Genomic DNA, 25,610 nt, shown 5'->3' on the forward strand with positions numbered 1-25,610 from the left:
CTGCTCTTCTTTAGATCACTTAGAAAGTTATCCTTCAAGGCCTGGTTCAGATGACATTTTCCACATGCAACCTTTACTAATCATCTCCTTTATTCCATTCATATGTACTCATCTTAACCTGTCTTACTCAGTTACTTGAGTGCACAGACCATAACACCTCTGACAAGGTATCAAGTTGCTTAATATCTGGAAAACTTATGCAGAATTCGTAGTTCTCTGCCTTTCAGGAAATATATGCTAAATATATTTTTCTTTGGTTTTTGAAATTTTGACAAATCACAACATACAGAACTCAGTGATATAAAATTTAAATAACCAGAACCAAACACTTATTATAAAACATATATAAATTAAATGGTGTATAATAATTGTATCTAGGAGATCAAGGAGACCAATACTTTTAATAAGGTTCCTGGATTTAGTAAACCTTATAAAGAGAGCTCAATATGGTCCCACAAAACTGGTAAAGTAGCTGAGGGTTTTAACAAAAGCAGCTTACTGTCAAATGATCCTATAAAATTAGGAAACACTAGAGCCAGGCCAGTGTAGCTCAGCTGCTGAGCTCAAACCAGGTTGCAGGCTTGATCCCCTTTTTTTTTCGGGGGTGTGTAGGGGTGTGTGTGCAGGAAGTAGCAGATGATGTTCCTCTCTCATCATGGAGGATTCTATGTCTCTATTCCTTCTCCCGTCCACTCTCTCTAAAAATATCAATAAAATATATTTTAAAATAAGTAAGTAAATAAAATTAGGAAATACTAGAATGATCACACACTTAGGTAATGATAGGTATAGAGATCTGCTTAGACCATCATTCAAATGCTTACCTGCCCTCACTTGAGTGGCTTCATGGCCCAACTTTTATCTTAAATATTGCAATTCAAACCCAGTAAATAAGATGTAAAACTAGAACTTTCAAGGCCTCCAACTACAAAATAAGCAGACTGGGATAAATTTTTCTCCAAGTGGTGTTCAGAGCACAGACTTCCCCACATGGAAATATAGCTTCAAACATATTCTTCCTTTATTACAATCCATTTAAAATTTTTATTTGGCCTTAGTGAAAAGAGGTAAGAGTACCCTCGATAATATATCAGCATCATATAATAATAAGCTAACTTATAATTTTGAATTTGGGTTTCTGACAACTTAAAATTTATAGTTTTGCCATAAAAAAAAAAAAAACTTATTCAAACAAATGTTTTGATTACATTAAAAAGCTATATTCTGGGCAAAGAACAGAAATTTCTCCAAAGAAGATATGCAAATGATAAGCATGGGAAAAGATGCTCAGCATTATCAGTCACTGTGGAAATGAAAATCAAAACCACAATGTGATAACACTTCCCACCCACTAGATGATTATAATAAAATATACAGTTATTAGCCTGGCTGGTGTGGATCTGTGGTTGAACATTGACCCAGCAACCAGGAGGTCAATGGTTCAATTCCTGCTCAGGGCACAGGTCCAGATTGCAGGCTCAATATACCCAGTGGGGGGCGTGCAGGAGACGGCAGATCAATGATGTTCCTCTCTCATCTATGTTCCTATCTTTCTATCCCTCTCCCTTCCTCTCTAAATATCAATAAAAAATATTTTTTTAAAAAGACAGATAATAAAAATATTGGGGATGTGGAGAACTGGAACCCTCATATACTGCTGCTGGGAATGTAAAGTGGTCGGTCACTCTTCTAAGTAATCTAGCAGAATTACCATATAACTCAGCAAGTCCATTCCCAGTTATATCCCCAAGAGAACTGAAAACATATGTCCATATAAAAACTTGTACAGAAGTGTTTATAGTAGTATAGCCAAAAAGTTTAAACAAGTCAAATACTATCAGTTGATAAATGTTTAAGTAAAATGTGGTATAGCAGAATGTTATTATTCAAGGTACTTATGTTCCATAAAGTAGCCCCAAACACTGAATTAGCAAATACTGAATCATTGCTCGTAGGGGAAATATAGGAGTAGGTTCCTTCGAGCTTCTAGTCACCACATTTTCATCAATGGATCAATAAACATTGTCTTGTTTTATGTTTCTGTTTAAAGACACCTTTCTATAATAATAAAAGCATAATATGCTAATTAGACCGGGCAGCCGGACAACCTTCCAGACAAAGCCAAGGCAAGCTGCAGTGGCTGTGGGGGCTGACCTCCTTGCATAAATTTCGTGCATGGAGCCTCTAGTCTATAATAATAAAAGTATGACATGCTAATTAAACCAGACGACCTTCCAAAGCCTCAGTGAAGGCAAAGGCAGCCGCCACTGCCACAGCTGAGCCCCTTGCACAAATTTTATGCATCAGGCCTCTGGTTTAATAGATATTGTTGGTTTATTAACAATGAACTCATGGCCAATAGCATTGTAATTCATGTCTGAACAAAGCTTATTTAACACACATATTTTCTCCTTAAGGCATATCACAGCTTTCTTGTGCTTAAGAACATTAGACGGTGCTTCAGCACCATACTTAGGGGCCATTCCAAACAGCAAAACCACCAACAAAAAGCACAAAAATGTGAAAAACGTAGCACTAAACAGACCATGAAAAGAGCTTGAGCCCTGGCCAGGGGGCTCGGTTGGTTGGAGCATTGTCCTGTACACCAAAATGTTGTGGGTCTGATTTCCAGTTGGGGCATGTACGGGAGGCAACTGATGGATATTTCCCTATCTCTCTCTCTCCCTCTATCCCAAATCAATGAAAGCGTGTCCTCAGGAGAGGATTAAAAACAAAAAGGACTTGAGAGCTGAAGTAAGAAGGCAGAGCAACACCTTGTTCAACTTTAGCTGAGAATGTGAATGTTGGGTGACTGAAAATTTTCACTGCACTGTTTATGTTCACATATGACCACTACACATTGATTTTGGGATTACAAATAAATTTTAGCAAGTAGGCAAATTTGAAAATACAATTTTTAAAAATATATTTTAATGATTTTTTACAGAGAGGAAGGAAGATAATTAGAAACATCGAAGAGAGAGGAACATGTATCAGCTGCCTCCTGCCCACCCCCTACTGGGGATGTGCCCGCAACCAAGGTACATGCCCTTGACTGAAATCGAACCTGGGACCCTTCAGTCCGCAGGCCAACACTCTTATCTGCTGAGCCAAACCAGTTAGGGCTTGCAAATACATTTTTTTTTTAAATAAGGATCATTTGTGTATCATACAAAAGATATTATCAGCCATAAAAAAGAATAAGGTACTGATACATACAATAATGTGGGACAACCTCAAAAACATTATGCTAAGTGACAGAAGTCAATACCAAAAGACATATTGTATCCGCCCCCCCATTTTAAATATTGACAATTAATTCAGAAGCAGTTAAATAAAAAGCAATGAAGCAATATTTCTAACACTTGATATGAAATGCCACAAGATGGTGGCACCTAGTCCTCAGCTCCCCAGCCACCCAGGACCAGCCCAAGGTGCAGGCAAGCCTCTGATGTTGGCTGCCCAGCCACCTAAAGCCAGCCCAAGGCGCAGGCAAGCCTTGGATGTCTGTTGCCCAGCTGCCCAGGGCTGCCCGAGGCTCAGGTAACCGGGGCCGAGGCTTGCACTGCCAGCAGTGGCAGCAGCAGAGGTGTGATGCGGTGTTGCCTTCCCGATTGCCGGGTCACCTCCCACCCCTGAGGGCTCCTGGACTGTGAGAGGGGACAGGCCAGGCTGAAGAACACCCTCCCCCCACCTTCCCCCTTGCAGTGCATGAATTTTCATGCACCAGGCCTCTAGTAAAAAAATAATAATTTTAAAAACAAACAAAACCCCACCTTGTGATAGCCAGTGTGCAGCTCCCTAACTACAATGCTCAGTTTGATGCTTCACACTATGACAGTGAGAAAGGAGAATTTGGAAGTTTTGGCTATTAGTGAAGGAAAAAAAAAAGAAAAAAAGAAATAGAAACTAAGTAAACAGGACCTGTTATATGCCACAGAACTCTTGCATTATTGCAACAAAAACTCCATCCAATGATGGTCTTGATTTTGAGTATACAAAACAACTTTCTAGCCCTAGCCAGTTTGGCTCAGTTGGATAGAGTGTCATCAGACTTCAGACTGAAGGGTCACAGATTCTATTCCAGTCAAGGGCATGTACCTCGGTTGCAGGCTCGATCCCTGACCCTCCCTGATCAGGGTGCATGCAGGAGGCAAGCAATTGATTTGTCTCTCTCACATTAATGTTTCTTTATCTCTTGTTCTCTTCTACTCTCTCTAAAAAAATCAATGGAAAATATCCTCAGGTGAGGATTAACAACAACAACAAAAAAAACAAAAAAACAAACAGCCTTGTAAACCAGATCCTCCTGGAGAGTGCAACCCAGACTTGCATCTCAGTGGACATTAGAAGGAAGGCTATGGCTTTCTTGGACCCCCCAAGTCTCAGTGGGCATTTAGTGCTTCAGATGACTATCCCATCTGCCTTTGGGATATCAGTGCTGTTCCAAAGAGAAGGAGAATTGTGGATGTGAAGACCATCTTTACAGGGCATACAGCAGTTGATGTTTCCTGGCATCTGCTCCATGAGTCTTGAGTCAGTTGCTGATTATCAGAAACATATGATCTGGGATACTCGTTCAAACAATACCTCCAAACCAAGCCAGAGACTTAGCTGAAGAACTGCCTTACAGTGAAATCATTCTTGCCACAGGATCAACTGATAAGATTATTGTCTTGTGGGATCTGAGAAATGTGAAGCTTAATTGCTTGCCTTTGCATAATATAAGGATAAAATTTCCAGGTTCAGTGGTTATATCAAAATGAGACTATTTTGGCTTCCAGTGGTACTGATCGCAGACTGAATGGCTGAGATTTAAGTAAAATTAGAGAGAAACAATCCCTGGAAGATGCAGAAGACTGGCCACTAGAGTTGTTTACTCATGGTAGTCACACTGCCAAGGTATCTTTTCTCCCAGAATTGCAATGAACCTTCGGGTGATCTGTTGTGTCAGTAGAAAATGTCATGCTAGAGTATCAAATGGCAGAGAACTTTTATAATGGTGAAGATTCTGAAGGGCCCCATGGTGTGGCTCAGGGGTTGAGCAGTGACCTATGAACCAGGAGGTCACAGTCTGATTCTTGGTCAGGACACATGCCCGGGTTGAGGGCCCCTTCCTCTATTTTTTTTTTTTTAACTTTTATTTTTTAAGGCTCTGAAGAAGTGTGTATCCAGAAAGATAGTGGTCTTAGCTACATCTGCACTTCTTGTGATTTTAAACTCTCCTATTTTCCCCTCTCAACCCTGATAGTGATTTAACACTAGTTTTAAGACCCAGACTTTGTTCGGTTATCCCTCTATAATAGATAGCATCAATAATGCTATTAGCCCAAATTGAGGGTTCTAAATATTAACTGGGGGACTTGATTCAGCAAAGTCACAGACTTATATTTAAATTTTCTTCAAGAATGTCCTAGTGCCCTAGCTGGTTTGGCCTGTGGACTGAAGGGTCCCAGGTTCAATTCTGGTCAAGGGCACATGCCCAGGTTGCAGGCTCAATCCCCAGCTCGGGGCATGCAGGAAGCAGTCACTCAATGATTCTCTCTCGTCATTGATATTTCTTTCTCTCTTTTTCCTTTCCTCTCTGCAATCAATAAAGATACATTTTTTAAAAAAATGTTCTAGTGAGATCAACCAAAGGACTTGTGTGCATGCATATGAGCCTAGCCAGTGGCCATGGACAACAGGGGGGTGAAAGCATACGTAGGGAGGGGTTTGGGATGGAAATGGGGGGATGAGGACAATTATGTGATACCATAATCAATAATAATAATAATAATAATAATAATAATTTTGAACCTAAAAAAATGTTCTAGTAACAAAGATCTAAAGTAGCCACCAAAAGGGGAATATTGTGTGTGGTTATCTTATTTTTCTTCTTTTGCTATATCCTCAAGTTTTTCAGACTCCTTTAAGTAAAGGCTAGAAGTAAGAAAGAAATAGAGCCAAGTGAGGTAGGTATCTGAGCCATGAAGTATAAGTATTGCAGGATGTTGCTAGTGGAGATTCAAGTAATAAAAATTCATTCTCGCGGAAACCGGTTTGGTTCAGCGGTAGAGCATTATTGGCCTGTGTACTGAAAGGTCCCAGGTTCGATTCCGGCCTGGGCATGTACATTGGTTGCGGGCACATCCCCGATAGGGGTGTGTGCAAGAGACAGCTGGTTGATGTTTCCCTCTCATCGATTTTTCTAGCTCTCTATCTCTCTCCCTTCCTCTCTGTAAGAAAATCAATAAAATATATATATATTTTTTTAATTTTTCTCTAGAGAGGATCCAAGATGGCTGCTCGGGTAGACACCTAACCGCAGCAGCACACAACAATTTCAATGGAATACAACTAAAATGTAGAGTGGACATCGCCCAGAGCTACAGGTAGTCGACTGACTGAAAATTCTACAACAAGAAGGAAAGAGAAAACCAGAAGGAAAATCAGAGGAGCTGAAAAAAAGCCTAAGGTACGGAGACATGCTGCGCACTCACACGCACGCACGCGTGCGCGGAGAGGTCGCAGCCGGAGAGGAGAGGGCTGGGTGCTGCCTGGCGTTCCCTAGCAGGAAGGAAATAAAACCCCCAGCCTGGGCTAAACCCCCGAACCGGCAGCGCTGACCCCCAGTTATGGGCCAGACCCTGGGGACCCTGGGGACCCAGGCTCCGGCGGGGGAGACGGGGCTGTGAGGCGGAATCCCAAGCGAGCAGCGAAAAACAGGGCCCCCAGAGTCGCGCGCACTGCGCGCAGAGGACAGTCTGTTGACTCTGATCCTAGACTCCCCTAGCGGAAAGGAGAAAAAAAAAAAGCTCCAGACTGGAGGAATGCGACAGGGAGCAGGAGCCCCTGCTGGACACCAGCCAGCCGGGCGCCGGCAGGGAGCCGGGCAACGGGGCCCCCAGGAGGGGGTGCCCTGAGCCATCAACCTCTGAGCGCGGGCAACGGAGCCAAGGCCGGAGGCTGCTTCCTGGGCGGTGCCGACCCCGGCAACAGGCTGAAGCAGCACAGGAGCCCGCGGAGAACAAAGGGGCGCCACAGGCCAACCTGCTGAGCTTCCAGGACAAGGAGGAAGAAACTGAAGAAGTTTTCAATGTGAAGAAATCAAGTGAGAGCAAAAGATAGTAAAATTACTTAAGAAAGAATATAAAGAAGATCTTGAAAAATCGAAGACTAAGTCAGAACTCAACTCAGCAGCCAACATTGCAACATAAATGCATTTTAAAAAAATAAATAAATAAGGACAGAATGTTGGAACAGCGGCGGCCAGGCCTAGAGTGCCCAGGCACAAAGCAATGGCAACCGGGCCCGGAGCAGCAATGGCCAGGCCCCAGAACAGCAGCAGCCAGAACCAAAGCAACAACAGCCAGCACTGGAACAGCCAGACCTGGGGCAGTGGCAGCCAGGCCTGAGGCGGAGGCAGCCAAGCCCAGGGTGGCCAGTCCAGGAACACCCAGACCCGGAGTGGCCGGGCCCAGAACAGCCGGGTTGGGAGCAGCCAGGCCCAGAACAGCAGTAGCCAAGCCCAGAGCATCCAGGCTGGGAGCGGCCGGGCCGGGGGCAGCCGGGCCCAGAGCAGCCGGGTCTGGTGCGGCCAGGCCCAAAGCAGCGGCTGCCAGGCTGGGAGCGGCCAGGCCCGGAGCAGCCGGGTCTAGTGCGGCCAGACCCGGAGCAGCAGCTGCCAGGTTGGGAGCAGCCAGGCCCGGAGCAGCCAGGTCTGGTGTGGCCAAGCCCAAAGCAGCGGTTGCCAGGCTGGGGGCGGACAGGCCTGGAGCAGCAGCTGCCAGGCTGGGAGCGGCCAGGCCCGGAGCGGCCGGGTCTGGTGCGGCCAGGCCCGGAGCAGCGGCTGCCAGGCTGGGAGCGGCCAGGCCTGGAGCGGCCGGGTCTTGTGCGGCCAGGCCCGGAGCAGCGGCTGCCAGACTGGGAGCCGCCAGGCCCAGAGCGGCTGGGCCCGAAGCAGCAGGGTCCAGAGCAGCTGGGTCGGGTGCGGAGCAGCAGCAGCCAGGTCCAGAGCAACTAGGTGGGGAGCGGTGGTGACCAGACCCGGAACAGCTGGTTGTGGAACAAACCAGAGCAACAGAGGCCAGGCCTGGAGCAGCCAGGCCAGGAACAGCTCGCTCCTCGCCTGCCCCTGCCCCACGGCCGCCTCTCAGACATGGCTGGAAACTTTTGTGGGAACTTGAGGGTCTGCTGAATCAAGTGATGAAGGCTTAGATCTGGATGTGTTGAGTTAGTATTGGGCTGGGGGGTTGATCTGTGAGTGCCTTGGGTGGGGCCTGGATGAGGCTGGTTGACCTATTTGGAAATGTCTTTTGTGCGAAATGTATCATTGGGCATGTGGTGGTATTATTGATATGAGAAAATGCTAAGTAACTGATTTACTATCTGAAAAGGGATTTACTATCGGGGAAAGGGAGGGAGGAAGAGACTGAACATAAACTGCACCTATGGATGAGGACAATGGGAGATGGGGAGGGGGCGGAGGGTGGGGTGGGAACCTGGTGGAGCGGGGAAGAAATGAGGAACCTTTGTAACAATATGAACAATAAAGACTGATTTAAAAAAAATTAATTAAAAAAAATTTTTTTCTCTCTAAAATCTTCATACCTGACTTTCCAGGATGCACATTTTCCCATGTAGACCAGTTTCTTGAGTTGTGTCAAAGCTATATGTTCCTCTTTACCCATATATTTTCACTTATTAGTATATTTCTTTATAGTATTTCTTTCCTTTCTGTAAAATGACTTTAAAAAAAACTTGGGACCACCAAGTTGTAAAGATGTATATTATATCACAAGTAGACAGACTATCCGGTTAAATTGAGAGGAGTGACTGATAGTTTCTATTTTTTTAAAATTAAATTAATCCCAGATAAGAAATAAAATTAAAGGTGTATAATTAAACATTTAAATAATGAAAAAAATGCTTAAAAACAAATTTGCAACATGATTCTTTTGACATCATTTGAAAATAAGAACATTTCAAGTTGGTAGCTTGCCCATCTAGGCAAGTTCCAGAAGAAAATGAGCACAAAGAAGAGAAATGTTTCCCATCACTCAAAAACCCAGTCTGAAAACCCTTAGTATCCCAAAGCCATAGTCATATAGATAGTTCCTTAAACAACAGGAGTGAGGGACTACTTCTCTGTTCAAACTCTCAAATTCTGGATTCCAACACCCTTTTCAAGGATCCAAAAGTCACAATAATATGAAAAGGGGAACAAAAGAAGGAACTTCAAAGAGTCATCTAAAGGTCACATAGTCTACCTAGGTTTCACAATCTTCTTTCCTACCTAAGAATTTTAATTTTTAATATTTACACCTTTCTTGAAGGATAAAGTAGTAGATTGAGATGATAAAGGGAAATAATATTAGTCTGGGCAAAAATACAATAATTACATTGAAGCACAAAAAATTCTAATCAGGGAAGGCAGAGTAGGAACTACTGTGAAAACTATGGATTATAAACACAGTTTGTCTTTTTCCAAGCAAGGATACCAATACCAGCTCATCCTGACCTTGAACTCTAAAATGAATCTATAACATTGGCCTTTAGGAGGCTGAGCAATAATGGGTTAAGAATTTTAAAGACGCCCTGGATGGTGTGGCTCAGTGGGCTGGAACATTATTCCATACACTGAAGAGTAAGAGGTTCAATTCCCAGTCAAGGGCTTCTTATTTCTCTCATCCAAGTAAGAATCCCCATTTTTAAAAAATGTCCTTGGAAAATGAGAGCATCCAAGTAAGAATCCCCATTTTTTAAAATGCTCTTGAAAAATGAGAATTAATCATCTTAATTCATTATAAAGACTATGGTTTAACTCCAAACAGCTCTATGTTTTTTTTTAATATTCATATACTCGTCTGAGGATATTTTTTTCCATTGATTTTTAGGGGGTAAAAGAGAGAGGGAAAGACAGAGAGAAACACATCGATTGGTTGCCTCCTGCATGAGCCCTGACCAGGGCCAGGCCTGGGGAGAAGCCTACAACCAAGATACATGCCCTTATCAGAATCTAACCCAGGACCCTTCAGTCCACAGGCCGGCACTCTATCCATTGAGCCAAACCAGCAGAGGCAATTCAAATTTTAATGTACTCATGAATCACTGGGGGAAATCTTATTAAAATGTAAATTCAGCAGATCTGGGCCAGAGCTTGCTTCCCACCCCCTCCCTTTCCAAGAGGAAGGGGCAGTTGGAAACGCTTCTGAAATTGCTGGGTGTGGGTGTGGGAGCAATGATGCCAAACTTACTGAGGTGGAAAGAGAGAGGAACATGACCGGAAGAGGCTGGTTGACGTCTCATGAGAACCCCTGGCACCCTGACTCTCATGATGACCCTGGGACCCAAGGCCTCACAGGGTCTTAGAGCTGCATTTTAAACAAGCTCCTAGGTGACACAGATGCAGCTGTTTCTTAGATACGCAACGTGTATCTACTTTCCTTATGGCTAAGGTAAAATTGATGGTGCTGCTCCTGCCTGGCTAGTTCCAAAGGTACTAAGTTTACATCTAGCTAGTTTCTGCAAAATAATCCTTAAAGGCTTATCAATCCTCTAGGCTTTCTCTTCAACAGCTTCTTAAACTTCTCAACTGGAGTTTCTTTTTCTTAATTATATTTGGGGATCTTCTTTGAACCGTTTCAATTGCTGTCCACATATATCTCCTAAACTGAGGTACATAAACATGAAATTAAACCTTAAGTATGATTGAGCAAACTCTCAGCTCCATCACTCAGCCCAGTACAATGACTGTTTCTGAAACAACACTGTAACATAGGCTCGTTTTTATTTTTAAATATATTGTACCAATTTTTTATAGAGGAAGGGAGAGGGATAGAGAGTTAGAAACATCAATGAGAGAGATACATCAATCAGCTGCCTCCTGCACACACCCTACTGGGGGTATGCCCACAACCAAGGGACATGCCCTTGACCGAAATCGAACCTGGGACCCTTGAATACCAGGCAAATGCTCTATTCACTGAGCCAAACCGGAATTGGTTAGGGCAGGCTCATTTTTAGTGTGTAGTCCCAGATGAGCTGAAATTATGTACATAGCTTGTTGTTCACTATATTAAATTAGCTTATTCTCTTTGCTATTTCTTTTTAAAATATCACTGGATTTGATCCAACTTTTCACAATTAAAGTTATTTAGAATGTTAACCCAATTCTCCAAGGAACCAAGCCCTGGTATAGGGGGAAGTATTTTCTCTATGTCTTAGTTTTCTCATTTGTGAAATAGGAATGAAGGTCATGAATGCACTCTAATCTCTCCTTCCAAGAATCTATGACTTACAGTCTATGTTTTCCTTATATTATTCAGTGCATGTAATCAAGGACCTTTATTTTACTTCCTGTTTTGCCTACTGAAAGGACCCTTTTGCTTACTTCCCAGCTCTCCAGAGAGAAGAGACTACCATAAATTATATATACATATTACTATCCATATTTAACTATCCTTAAAGGAACTCTCTCAAAAGTTAATATGAGCTAGAAATATCCTGAAGTAACTAAAAACAAAAATAAAAACTAAACTTTAAAAACCCTTAAATTATCTTTCTCAGTGCCAATCCAATAAAACCACAAGCAGCTCTAATTGGTTTGGCTCAGTGGATAGAGTGTCGGCCTGAGAACTAAAAGGTCCCATGTTAGATTCCGGTCAAGGGCATGTACCTTGGTTGTGGTCATATCCCCAGTAGGGGGTGTGCAGGAGGCAGCTGATTGATGCTTCTCTCTCATTGATGTTTCTAACTCTCTATCCCTCTCCCTTCCTCTCTGTAAAAAAATCAATAAAATATATTTAAAATACACATACATACATAAGCAGCCAAACTTACACCTTTTTTGTTCACTTTGCTATTGTCCTCACCAGTGTCAACACTTGTGCATAAGTAAAAGTTGTGCTTAGCTGGCAAAAACTAATCAATTAGGTCTCTTAAGTCTCATCCGCTGTGTTTTCCTGAGGACAAAGAATCTGTCCACCTGCTCCCACAGATGGTACAGCTGCAGTTTAAGTAAAACACCTGCTTCCTGTACATCCATTTCATGAAACTTGCTAGAACAATGCTAACTACACATCAGGCAAGACCAAGTCAGCATTTTTTTTTTTTGTCCAGAGTAAAATCAATATAATTTTTAAGGATTGGATGGTAAAATATGCCTTTAATTCCCAATACAACAATGTCAAAGAAGTTAAAATAATAGCCCCAGCCTGTTTCTCAGTGTTAGAGTGTCAGCCGAGGACTCAAAGATCTCCAGTTCGATTTTGATCAAGGGCACATACCTTGGTTGCAGGCTTGATCCCTGGGCCCCAGACCCTCGTTGGGGCTCATGAAGTAAGCAACCGATCAATGCGTCTCTCTCACATCGATGTTTCCGTCTCTCCCTCTCCATTCCACTCTCTCTAAAAATTTAAGGGGGATAAAAATATCCTCAAGTGAGGATTAACAACAAAAGTCACAAAAATGTAAAAAAAACAACTTGTTATAGCTATAGGTGGCTCAGTCGATCAAAAGATTGCAGGTTTGATCTCCAGCTGGGTGGGTACACGAGGCAACCAATTGACACTTCTCTCTCACATCCATGTATGTCTGTTCCTCCCTCCCTCACTCCCTCCCTCCCTCAAATAAATAAATAATCAAATAAAATACATATCCCTGGGTGAAGATTTAAAAAAAAAATTATTATAAGTAGTGGGAATCCTAGGTTACAAATATGATTGTCATTAATCATTTCCTAAACTATTTAATTTAGAACATTTATAGGAAGACTAGAGGCTCAGTGCATGGATTCGTACACCGGTGGGGTCTCTTGGCCTTGCCTGCTCCCTCTCGCAACCTGGACCCTTTAGGGGATGTTGAACTGCCGGTTTCGGCCCAATCCCTGCAGGCCAGGTCAAGGGACTCCACCGTTGCATGAATACATGCACAGGGCCTCTGGTATGCATTTAAGATCTTTGGTTAATCTCTTCCTGCCCTCCCTCCTTCCCCCTCCCCACTTCCCTCTGAGATTCATCTACCTACCTACCTGCCTAATTATACACTATCATTTATCTTTTGCTTTTCTGACTCCTACTTTTAAAATCTGTCCCTAATACACAACTATACTTGGTTTTCATTGTAGCTCCTACAGTTCACTCATACATCCTCTTCCTTCTTTAACTCTGTTCTCTACTGACTCTTTATAAAGTTCTTCCCTCCCTTTTTCCCTTCTTCCTCACCATTCCCCTCCTCCCTCACTCGTTTCCTCTTTTTACAGGCTAATTAAAAATTTTATGCTTTTCATCCTTAATACTGACTGCTTTCCTCTCTGGGACCTGTAGCGGCCTCTGTTTGGGCACTCAGGTCCCTCTCCCACTGGCTTTGAGGGGCTGAGCAACCACGCAGCTGTGTCTTGTCTACTGTGGCCTGTGCCTCCCCGCTCCGAGTTGGGGGAGGGTCCAGCGGCCCAGGCCAGTGTCCATTGCAGGGACCACTGCAGTTATGTGCACACACATGTGCATTCATGTGCACACAAGGTTTTTCTCCTGTTGAGTGCTGAAGCAGGGGACTTCTCCACACCTCGAGCAGCTCTTCATCCACTTCCCTCTGGAATTTGAAGGCAACAGGCATGCTTGCACAGGCACAGTAGACCTGGCTTGTCCTCGGGGGGAGTTGGGTGGAGGGCATTCCACCCAGGATGCAAGCCCCCATCCGGGTCGGACTGGGCAAATGAATGGACAGCTGAAGAAAGCTGTGGTGGCTTCCCTGTGGTGTGAGGGTCACCTGTGTACTCTTTGTTGTTGTGCCAGGCCCTTCCTTCATGGTGTTGGGTCCACATCCTCTTGATTTGAGTACATGACCCCTCCTGGGGGTAACCGCTGGTGCATGCACCCCCAGTTGGCATCTGCCGATTGTGCCCCAAGAATCAGCCTTCTGCCATGTGGGTGTATCCCCCTGGCTACTCCCACCTCAGTGGCGGGGATGGTAGCGTCCCCAGAGTGTTCTCGGACAGGGTGTGGTGTCTCAGTGGTGTTTGTTGGGCACATGTACCCAGGAGAAAAAGAGGACCCCAGCACCGGGGGCAGGGAAGCGAGCCTCATGCAAGTACCCCTGCTGTGCATGCAACCTCCTGCTTGTCTGCCAATATGTAAATTGGTCATTACTGTGACACTGTAATAGACAATTTGCATATTATCTCTTTATTATCTACACTAATAAAAGAGTAAGATGCAAGTTGACCATACATGATGTCCACCAGCCAATCAAGCGTGGGTATGCAAATTAACCCAACAAAGATGGAGGGAGTGGCCAGGGGCAGGTGGGACACTTGCATTGTCGCCATGGTGACATTCTGCATTCTGCACCACCCCAGCCACTCTGGGCCTCTGGGCAGCCTGGGAAGGTAAAAATGCAGCTCCGGCCAGAGTGAAGGCGGTGCCAGTAGCCAGGAGAAGGAAGCCCGTTCTTGCACGAATCTTTGTGCATTGGGCCTCTAGTATAAATAATAAAAGCCTAATATGCTAATAATGTGTCTGGTCAGCCGTTCAACCAATTAAAGCATAATATGCTAATGATATGCTCGGGCCATTCAACCACTCGCTAGGATGTGCGAGTGGTTGAATGGCCCGAGCATATCATTATGACCACCAGAGGGTAATTGACGGGTAGGTTAGCTTGCTGCTGGGGTTCGGCCAATCAGGACTGAGTGAGATGGGCCAGACATGCCCTGGAGCCCTCCTGTGGTCCTTCCCCAGCTCCGATCGTGTAGCGGTGGGGTCCTTTCGCCAAGCCTGTGCCCTCTTGTAATCTGGGACCCCTCAGGGGATGTCGGAGAGGCAGTCTCAGCCCAACCCCACAGGCCAGGCCGAGGGCCCCACTGGTGCACGAATTCGTGCACTGGGCCTCTAGTATGTAGATAAGTAAAATGGTCTTATTATTGCCCAACAATCAGTGCTTCATATTAAGAATGGTAATATCAATACCAGTAAATGTGCTGAATGAATGTGTGAGAAAAAAGAATTTCTTCCTAGTTTTATACCTAAGAAACTTTATAACCCAGAATTTTTTTATTCTCCACATGGAACCTTAACTTAACCTCTGCTTAAATCCTCAGGAATTTTCTCCCCATTAAAGAGGATTCATCAGTATTGGTAAAGAAAGCCAATGATTATTTCTTGAGCAAATAAACAAAAACACTCATGAAGTGATTATTTTATGCAATAGTTTGAATGTTGAGGTCATATTTTTGAGGATATTTTGAAGGCTTATGGAGAAAATGGTATGAAATACTGGAAATTAAGGATGTTCAAGGAATATAGTAAACTATAGATAGGAGAGTTTGTTTACCAAAAGACAACATAACATTAATATACAATATATAGAAGACAAATCAATCAAATTAAAGATACACTCCTCGAGTGAAAATTAAAATCAAACATCAGCCCAGCCAGTGTGGCTCAATGGTTGAGATTTGCCCCATAAACCAAAAGGTCACAGGTTTTGATTCACATGCCCAATTTTGGAATCGAACCCCAGCAGGCAGACCAAGAGATGTTTCTCTCTCATCAATGTTTCTATATCTCTATCCCTCTCCCTTTTCCTCTCTCTCTAAAAATTAAGAACATACTTTTTAAAAATCAAACATTAGTTCCTCCTCCCTCTCCTCCCTACCTCAGTCAGCATTAACTAATATCTCTCTCCCTAATATGTTCTCAGACATCTCCATTTATCACTCTACTCAGAGTCCTGTATAGAAAGTTTTTCCTCCCTGTAACTCTTCCTCCGATTAGATTTAGGTGGTGCAGACACCCTAAACCAGTGTTTTCAAATTAGTCTATAGGCTATATGGAAGATAATTACTTAGAAAATCTGATGGAAATGCAGATTCCTGGGCCCTCTCCCAGAATTTAAACCTCTGGGAGGTAAAATCCTAGACATTTAACAAGCTTCCAAATGCACATCGAAAGTATACACTGAATACAGTTATTTTTCACTCCTCAACCACTATTTTAATATCAGCCTACATTTGCCAGTTACTTGACATTAATTCACCTTCATTACTCTGGAATTCTGAGATACATACAATCACTTCCAATCAAGAACCTACCTACTTCGTTATCTTTCCTATATTAATTTCTAGTCTACTCTCTCCTCCAGAGCAGGTTTTGCGTAAATGTTGAACTTATCCCACAATAGCAGTTCAATTTTTTTTTTCCTTCTGAGGAAAGTATTTTCAGCATGAATATTTGGTGGTTGCATCACTAAAAGCTACATTAAAAGCAAAATGCATTATCTGTCATATGTATTAGTTTACGGTGGTGGAAATAATCACCAAAATATCTGAAGTAAAAAAAAAAAAAAAAAAAATCTGGCGAGTTTGATCCACCTGAAGCTTTTCTTCTTCTATGGCATCAATAGCAGAAAATACCTATTTTCATTTCCAGGACAGTTTGGTAGTTAGTTACAGGCTCATTAATTCCTATCAGACAGATGGGAAAACATCATCTCCTACAAACACAGGTAATAGGTGCATCACATGTTCCAAAATGGACAACTTTGCACTTTCTGGAAGAGGGAAAAGGACTTGAAATAGTGCTTGGCAGCTCCATGAAGCCATCAATCATATATCTGTCTTTTTACAGAGCATTTGGAAAGTTCTCTGAAATGAAAAGTGTGATCATTTTAAAGGGCTTTCACTACTAACATTGAACAAATCAATACTGAAAGTTGCTGTCATTCATAAAATCTGTTCCAAGGTACTTAAAACAACAGAAGAGATAAATGCCTTTACTCTTGTTTAAAACAAAGACCTGTCGGAACAATTTGGAGGACTTTCCATCTGACTGAAAATTATAAAGACTCTGCACAAAATTATGTACAGTATGATTTTGTTTGTGAAAAACACTATTTGTGTATTACATGGAAGTATAAAGGCATCCAAAAGTCTAAAAATATACCAACTTTCAGTAATGACATAAAAGGGATTTTTTACTTTTTACTCTATTTGCAATTTTTATATGAATGTCATATTACTTTTGTAAAAGATATTTTTCCATAAAAATCATAGCATCAAAGCAGGATACTCTACAATAAATTACAACTCATTCAGTATAACTGAGAAATAGAACATGGTAGTGCTGTGGAGTTAAAATCTGGTTTAGAGACATGTTCTCCAAGAGTCAATCACCCATGTGATGCAGTCTGTTACCTCAACTATAAAGTGAAGATGGTAATAGTATTCAATTCACAGGATGTTGTAAGCAGTGAATAAAATAATTTATGTGAAATCCCCGTGTAAACTATTATTTTTAAAATTACATATTACATATATACTTTAAAATACAATGTGAAACACTTCAGAGCTAAAGATTTCCTCAGCTTCCTAAGTCATTACAGCAATGATCATTTACACAAAATAACAATAGAAACGACTAGAATAAATGTACCTATACAGTCTGGTAAATTTCAGTAACGAATAATTCAAAGAAGAACCCAGGAACTTTTTTGTTGTTGTTAATTCTCACCAAAAATTATTTGTCCCAATGATTTTGTTTGTGGAAAAGTGGGAGTGGGGAGAAAGAGACACAAACACATCAATGTGAGGGAAACACATTGACTGGTTGTTTCCAGCATGCACTATGGGACAGGGATTAACCTGTAACCCAGGTATGTGCCCTTGACCAGGAATCCAAACCGACACTCTAACCACTGAGCAACATGGACCAGGGCCCAAAACTTTCTCGATAAATAAATTCTTGATATTTTACTTCCATGTTAAATAGCTCTCACAAAAAATATAAAAGTGTACACAATTTAAATTCTAAATAATGAGCTTTAAAAGTGTTCAAATGACGAAGAGAACTTACCTGTTCCCTCTGTATCACTCCAAAGGCCATGTTAGACCCACCCTCTATTTTCACTCACCATGTCATTTATACAGGGTAGCAAAGTAGGTTTACACTTGTGAATACTCGAAACACAAGAGTTCATTCCTGTATTGTTATTTATTGTATTAATTTCCATAGGAACAAATGTAAACCAATTTTTCCACTCTGTATCCTATTATCTACTCAACATCTCTAATTGGATATGTAACAGATATCTCATAGTCCCATATCAAATTCCTGGTTACCACTCTTAGTCCAAACCTACATAGGGCCTTCACCTCTCCCCAGTCTTTCTCAAACCAGTAAATTAGCAACTTAAGCCAATAAACTTAAGAGTCATCCTTGACACACAACTACCATATCCAATCCACTTAGGCAAATCCTATCAACTCTACCTTCAAAATAGCTTGATTCCCTCTATTTCTCCTTTCCTCCACCATTAACATTCTGACCTAACCACCAACCTCCCACTCTTGGCCTACAGTAATAATTTCTAAATTCACCTGTTTCCATCTTTGTCCCACTAGAGTATTTTTTCCAAGAACAAAATGATCTCTTTAAAAGGTAAATGAGATAATGTCACTCTGCTCAAAACCCTCCAATGGCTTCCCATCTCATTTAGAAAACCCCAAATCCGTCCCTTGACTCTTAAGGTCCTATATGTTCTAGCCCCTACTTACCGCCCTCAGATCAGCTACTATTACCCTTGCTCAACGTGTTCCAGATATACTAGCCTCCTTGCTGTTTTGTGAACATATCAAGCAAGCTTTGACCCTTTGCCTGGACTGTTCCTCTCTCATATATCCACATGGCTAGCTAACTTCCTTCACATCTTTGCACAAATGTTACTCGATTAGTCACACACACACACACACACACACACACACACACACACACTCTGAGTGGCCAGATTATTATTGTATGATCACCTGACGTTTGTAGGCAAATTAGCCGTACAATGCATCATATGGTATACGGAAGCCGAAGGCCTGTTCGAACACCTTTGCTGTCTGCAGTCACCAAGATAAAATGTCTCTAATTCGCATAGGAACACAAGGAGTGGACAGTCGAGCATTGAAAAAAGTCATGTGGTTCGATGAATCACAATTACAGTTGCATCATGCAGATGGCAGAGTGAGAATTTCGAGGAAACAGCATGAAAACAGGCACCACACATGCATGAGTTCAACCCTTCAAGCTGGTGGGGGCAGTGTTATGGTTTGGGGCATGTTTCCTGGCATGGTTTGGGCTCTTAATTTGTGTGGAACATCTGAATAGCACAACATACCTAAGTATCATTGCTGATCAAGTTCATCCTATCATGTTGATGGCGTATGCCAATGGAGATAGCTTCATCTAACAAGATAATGTGCCATACCACGGTGCTCATATTGTGCAGAAGTGGTTTCAAGAACATGAGGGAGACTTTACCTTGCTTAGGTGGCCCCCACAATAACCAGATCTCAATCCAATTGAGCATTTGTGGGACAAAGTTAAAAGAGCCATCAAGCAGCTGGTTCCACAACCATCAAATCTCACAGAACTGAACAGTGCTATTCATCAGGCATGGTGTCAGATTCCTCGCATCACCTTTCAACATCTCATGGAGTCAATGCCAAGAAAAACTGCCACAGTATTGAAGGCAAAAAGTAGCCCAACAAAGTACTGATGGGGTGGTCATAATAATCTGGCCACTCAGTGTATATTTTTTTTTATTGATTTCAGAGAGGAAAGGAGAGGGAGAGATAGAAACATCAATGATATGAGAGAATCCTTGATTGGTTGCTCCTGCATGCCCCCTACAGGGGATCGAGCTTGCAACCTGGGCATATGCCCTTGACTAGAATCGAATCTAGGATCCTTCAGTCAGCAGGCCAACACTCTATCTACTGAACCAAACCAGCCAGGGCTTGATCAGTCTTTTTTAACCATCACCCTCCTCTCTATATACATACCTTAAAACTTTATCACCACCTGAATATTAAAACGGTGTATAAAATATATTTTTCATCACATTAAATTTCAAGATCTGTGAGAGGGCTGTGTTTGGTTTACTACTGCCTTGTACAAAGTAGAGGCTCAGCAAAATGTTAAGACTCCTGATACAAGTATAAACTAGTACAACTCTGAAAAATTCAAGCAGTTATCTATCTATTAAAGTTAGATATATGCACATTCAATTATCCTCCAATTCCACTCCAAGGTATATACTCAATGACATAGAAGAATGTTCTTTGCAGCATTATTCCTAATAGCCAAAAACTGGAAACAATCAAGACATCCATCCTAAGAGGTAGAGTTTTTTACGCTGACTGGCATAGAAACCAACCTATCAGAACCAAATTGGCTGGCTGAGGAGGGCAATTTGGGGTGAGATCGGCCAGCAGGGGAGGAAAGTTGGAGAGATTAGGCCTGCAGGGGAGGGCCGTTGGGGACAACCAGGCCGGCAGGGGAGGGCAGTTGGGGGCAATCGGGCTGGCAGGGAACAGTTAGGTGTTAATCAGGCCAGCAGGAGAGCAGTTAAGTGATGATCAGGCTAGCAGGCAAAAGCAGTTAGGGCCAATCAAGCAGGCAAGCAGGCAAGCAAGCAGGCAGGCAGGCAGGCAGACAGGCAGGCAGGCAGGCAGGCGGTTAGGAACCAGCAGTCCCGAATTGTGGGAGGGGTCAGGCCTAAACCAGCAGTCAGACATCCCCCGAGGGGTCCCAGATTGGAGAGAGTAAAGGCTGGATTGAGGAAACTCCACACTCTAGTGCATGAATTTCGTGTACCAAGCCTTTAGTATCCTATATAATAAAAGAGTAACATGCAAATTGACCCTAATGGCAGAACAACTGCTTGACCAGTCACTGTGAGGTAAATTGATCACCTCTTGGTTCTTTCTCCCGGCCAGCAGGCTCCCATTATCCAATGGCAAATGGGGGACCAGGGATGGGTGGGGTTGGGGTCAGCGAAAGGGCCAAACAGCCAACCTCTTGGTCCCTCCTCCCGGCTGGCAGGCTCAGATCACCTAATGATGAACAGGGAACCAGGGGTGGGTGGCAGGTGATGTGGGTGGCGCCAGGCCAAGGCCCCCCGCCCTGCTGATCACCCCACACACAGAGGAAGACCCATGTGAGGGTGGGGCTGATGACCAGGCAGGAACGGCCAACCTCTTGGTCCCTCCTCCCGCTAGCAGGCTCTGATCACCTAAAAGCGAATGGGGAACAGGGGGGTGGGGTGGAAGAGGGGGAGATGGGGTTGCAGGGCCAGCTGCTGGCACAGGCCAGGCCTAAGGGCCATACCTGTGCACAAATTTCGTGTGCCGGGCCTCTAGTACTTATCTAAAGAGAAAAATATAAAGTTCTGGCCAGGTATCTCAGTTGGATACTCCCGATAAGCCAAGGTTGTGGGTTTGATCCCTGCTCATTGTACATACAAGAATCAATGAAACAACAAATCAATGTTTTTTTCTCTCTCCCTCTCTTTCCCACTGTCTTTCTCTCTCATCAATCAATAAAAATTTTTAAGAAGAATATATAAAATATAGTAAAATGTTGACATTTGGGAACTCAAGGAGAATGGCATATAGGAATTTTAACACTATTTTTGCAACTTTTTAAGTTTGAAATGTCAAAATACAAAGTTTAAAGAAAAAGGAGTATAAAAAAGAGAAACAATTGTAATAATCTGAGATTTATTTTTTTTAAATATATTTTTATTGATTTTTTACAGAGAGGAAGGGAGAGAGACAGAGAGCTAGAAACGTCGATGAGAGAGAAAAATCGACCAGCTGCCTCTTGCACACGCCCTACCGGGGATGTGCCCGCAACCAATATACATGCCCTTGACCGGAATCGAACCTGGGACCTTTCAGTCCACAGACCGACGCTCTACCACTGAGCCAAACCGGCTTCGGCCGAGATTTATATTTTTTAAAAAAGGAGTATAAAAAGTATTTTTTATATTGCAGATCACAATCTTCCAATATATTTGTTTTCCTAAAGCAGCTTATGGCACTAGGTAATATATTTAAGAAGAGATAAATAAGAGTATAGTTTAAACTACTGGGCCAGACCAACCCACCAAGGGAAGATTAAAGGAGAGCTTCTGAGAACTAGAGCTGGAGAATGAATGCCAGAGGAGCTTAGATAATAGTCCTTCTTCCCCTACTTCCCCATCACCACTCAGAACTTCCCTTTCCTAAACTACGTCTACCTTTAATCTCAGCCATAAAGAGGACTTGCTTTCTGCCTGCATTCTCCTCTTGGCTCCACTTCTCCAGAGGAAAACAAAATAAAAGATAGTCACTTTCTTAATATTAAGAACAACCAAACAAAACAAAAAACCTGGTGTATTTTTGGTGGAGGAAAATATCTATAGTTATTTTAGCTTTTACTGAGAGGGTTGGGAGGAACAGGTAGTGTAAGGAGACAGTAAACTAGGTAAAAACTACTATGTAAATTAGAGGAAATGGCATGATTAGTGTAGCTCTAGGGATATAAGGTAAAAAATACATCTGTGCTGTTTGAAAGAATTCTCAAGTGGCCCCAAAAAATTAAAAGCAGAATGTCTGCATGGAGATGGCTAAGTTAACAAAAGGATAAGGGAAACATTTTAAGAGAGGAAAAGGTCAAAGTAGTGTGTCAAGGGAGCTGTGCAATGCCTGGTATTAACATTTCACTTGAGCTGCTGGAGAAGTCAGATTACATATTTGTTACCATCAACTAATTTAATTGAAAAATCTAGCCAACTCCAAAGCTATAAATTCAGACAAAAGGATACCTAACTCTGGATTATTCTAAATTTTACTTTGATTTCTGCATTTAATTAAAGCAATACAAAATAGAGGGGTAGAATCAAATTTGAAGAGACACAGAGTAAAAGGTTCACTGCATATTCCATATACTATTGTATATTTGATGATCCACTGACAGTTCCTCACAAGGCCTAACAAAATTAGCAGGGACATTTCCTAGGCTTTCGATGTTCATTGCCATCATCTATCTGCTTAACTTCTAAGATCAGTAAATACACAGGATGCACTGGTAAAGGCTCTGAAGAGTTTCTACCTTTTTTAAAAATTTCATCTCTAAGACCAATTCAGGACACCCCTGAACAAAGACCAAGACTTAAAAATCACATCCCCATTCCTAAACTTCTTGTTGTTAATCCTCACCTGAGGGTACTTTCTCCATTGGTTTTTAGAGAGCCAGAAAGGGAGGGGCAGAGACAAAGAGATAGATATGAGACACGAGATTGGCTGCCTCCCACTTGCAGGAATCAAGCCTGTAACCGTGGCACACACCGTCTACCAGAGGCCCTTCAGACCAAAGGCTGACCCTCAGCCAAACCAGCTAGGGCAGGACTTTTGAAAAAAGATTTTTAAAAAATCCTCACCAAGGATATTATTTCCACTGATTTTCAGACAGAGTAGAAGAGAGGGAGGAGGAAGAGGGAGGGATATGGGAAGGGGAGAAAGGGAAAAGGAGAGGTGGAGGGAAGAGGAGGGGGAGAGAAACATCTATGTGAGGGAGACACAAGATTGGTGCCTCCTGCATGTGCTCTGACCAGCCAGGGATCAACCATGCAACTGAGGTATGTGCCCCTCAAGGAAATCAATCCATAACCCTTCAGTCTGAGGGCCACACTCCAACCACTGAGCAAAGCTGGACAGGGTTTTTTAAAGATTTTTTATTGATTGTTAGAGAGGGAGAGGGGGAGAGAGAGAAACAGCAATGTGAGAATATAACATTGAATGGCTATCTCCTGCATGCCCCCTACTGGGATCAAGCAGCAACCTGGGCATGTGCCCTGACCAAATCAATATTTTGGTGCATGAGACCATGCCCAACAGAGCCACATTGGCCAGAGCCACAGAATATAGTCACTATGACATGCACTGACCACTAGGGGGTGGCACAAAACATGATGGGTGTCAGCAGCAGGCAACAGAGCACAGAACATGGTGGGCGTCGGCCTCAACAGGATGGTGGAGCAGGTGAGCTAGGACACCAGAGCAAGGCCAGTTGCTGTAACTGGGGCAAGCCTCTGGTAGTTACTGAAAATACTTTGCTCCCGGTGCCAGAGCTGCTGCTTGCACCTGCTGCCGGCACCCAACAGTGGCCCGGATCACTTGGCACCATCAGTGCATGCGAGTGGCATGTTAGGCAAAGTTGTCAAAGATGGAAAATCAAATATCTTCAGGGAGCTCTGGGATCCTCTTGAACATAGGCCTAAAAACCTCTTGTTTAGTTAGTAAAAAGGAAGGAACCATGTGATAGAGAGTTAAAAAAAACACAGTGAGTTCTGGACTCAGATCTCAATGTATAATGAATGAACTCAACATCAGGATTGAACTAAGCTTATACAGTTCATCTGCTACTGATTAATTATGAGACCATGGGCAATTTATTTAATTCTCTGAGCTTTATTTCCTCATCTGTAAAACAGAGATACTAACTTCCTCCCATGATTGTTCTAAGAATTATATAAAATGACTTATGTGAAAAGCACCCAGCAGAAAATCTAGCAAAGATTCTTTTTTAAAAGAATTCAACTGGACTTAAAAGCTAGATTCAGTTGACATATCTGCAATAGATTCAGTTCACAAGTTTAATTTATGGTGTCCCAACCCCTATAATTCTAGATAGCCTCAAGGCTTTCAATGGGCCAGAGACAGAAACCAGAGACAGAGGCAAAAAGCTACTTAACCAACTATAATAAAACCCAGAGACAGGCTCAGTCACATTTACTTACACTAGCTCATATTGCATATGGGGCCAGTCAGTACAGTGCTAGTGAGACCCCTCTTGGTATTCTTACCAAGAATACCCTCGTTAACGTTCAAACTTTCAGGAACTTAAAGTGAATCTTAGAACTGAGAAATCGCTATCTTTATTTTTTTAACATATATTTTTATTCATTTTTTACAGAGAGGAAGGGAGAGAGAGAGCTAGAAACGCCAATGAGAGAGAAACATCGACCAGCTGCCTCTTGCACACCCCCTACTGGGGATGTGCCTGCTACCAACGTATATGCCCCTGACCGGAATAGAACCTGGGACCTTTCAGTCCACAGACCGACGCTCTACCACTGAGCCAAACTGGTTTCGGCAAGTAATTGCTATCTTTAATATGAGGTTCAAAACAATACTCTAAAACTAAAGAATAAGGATAAAACTGGTAGGCAAGAAACCTTTCTTCCCCATCTTTTTCCTCCTATTTTTTCCTTAACCTGGAAGAGGTATAAGTTTATTGTATTAACTCATTTTTTTAAATATATATTTTATTGATTTTTTACAGAGAGGAAGGGAAAGGGATAGAGAGCTAGAAACATTGAAAGAGAATCATCGATCAGCTGCCTCCTGCACACCCCCCACTGGGGATTGCCCACAACCAAGGTACATGCCCTTGACCGGAATCGAACCTGGGACCTTTCAGTCCTCAGGCTGAGGCTCTATCCACTGAGCCAAACCGGTTTTGGCTGTATTAACTCATCTTTATCCTAGTGCTGCATTCATTCATTGAACTCATTTAAATGAACCTTCCTGTCTAAAAGTACTTATTCAAATAAGTGATCATAAAGTCTAGATTTACATACCATACACAACAGGCTTAATCCTCAAGAACAGCTATATATATATATATATATATATATATATATATATATATATATATATATATATATTATTGATTTTTTACAGAAAGGAAGGGAGAGAGGTAGAGAGCTAGAAACATCGATGAGAGAGAAACATCTACCAGCCGCATCCTGCACACCCC

The 25,610-nt window shown here is 42.6% G+C and overlaps 1 protein-coding gene and 1 pseudogene across 2 annotated transcripts in view; one reads left to right on the top strand and one right to left on the bottom strand.

Annotated features, from left to right (window-relative positions):
• The window catches only part of CBFA2T2 (CBFA2/RUNX1 partner transcriptional co-repressor 2), a 140,997-nt gene that overhangs the window by 106,048 nt on the left and 9,339 nt on the right, over window positions 1-25,610 (bottom strand). The gene's annotated exons all lie outside the window — the stretch shown is intronic.
• LOC118707811 lies at window positions 3,835-5,094 on the top strand (annotated as a pseudogene).

The sequence above is a fragment of the Pipistrellus kuhlii genome, unplaced genomic scaffold (genome assembly GCF_014108245.1).
Source record: "Pipistrellus kuhlii isolate mPipKuh1 unplaced genomic scaffold, mPipKuh1.p scaffold_m20_p_6, whole genome shotgun sequence".
In the NCBI taxonomy this organism is placed as follows: domain Eukaryota; kingdom Metazoa; phylum Chordata; class Mammalia; order Chiroptera; family Vespertilionidae; genus Pipistrellus; species Pipistrellus kuhlii.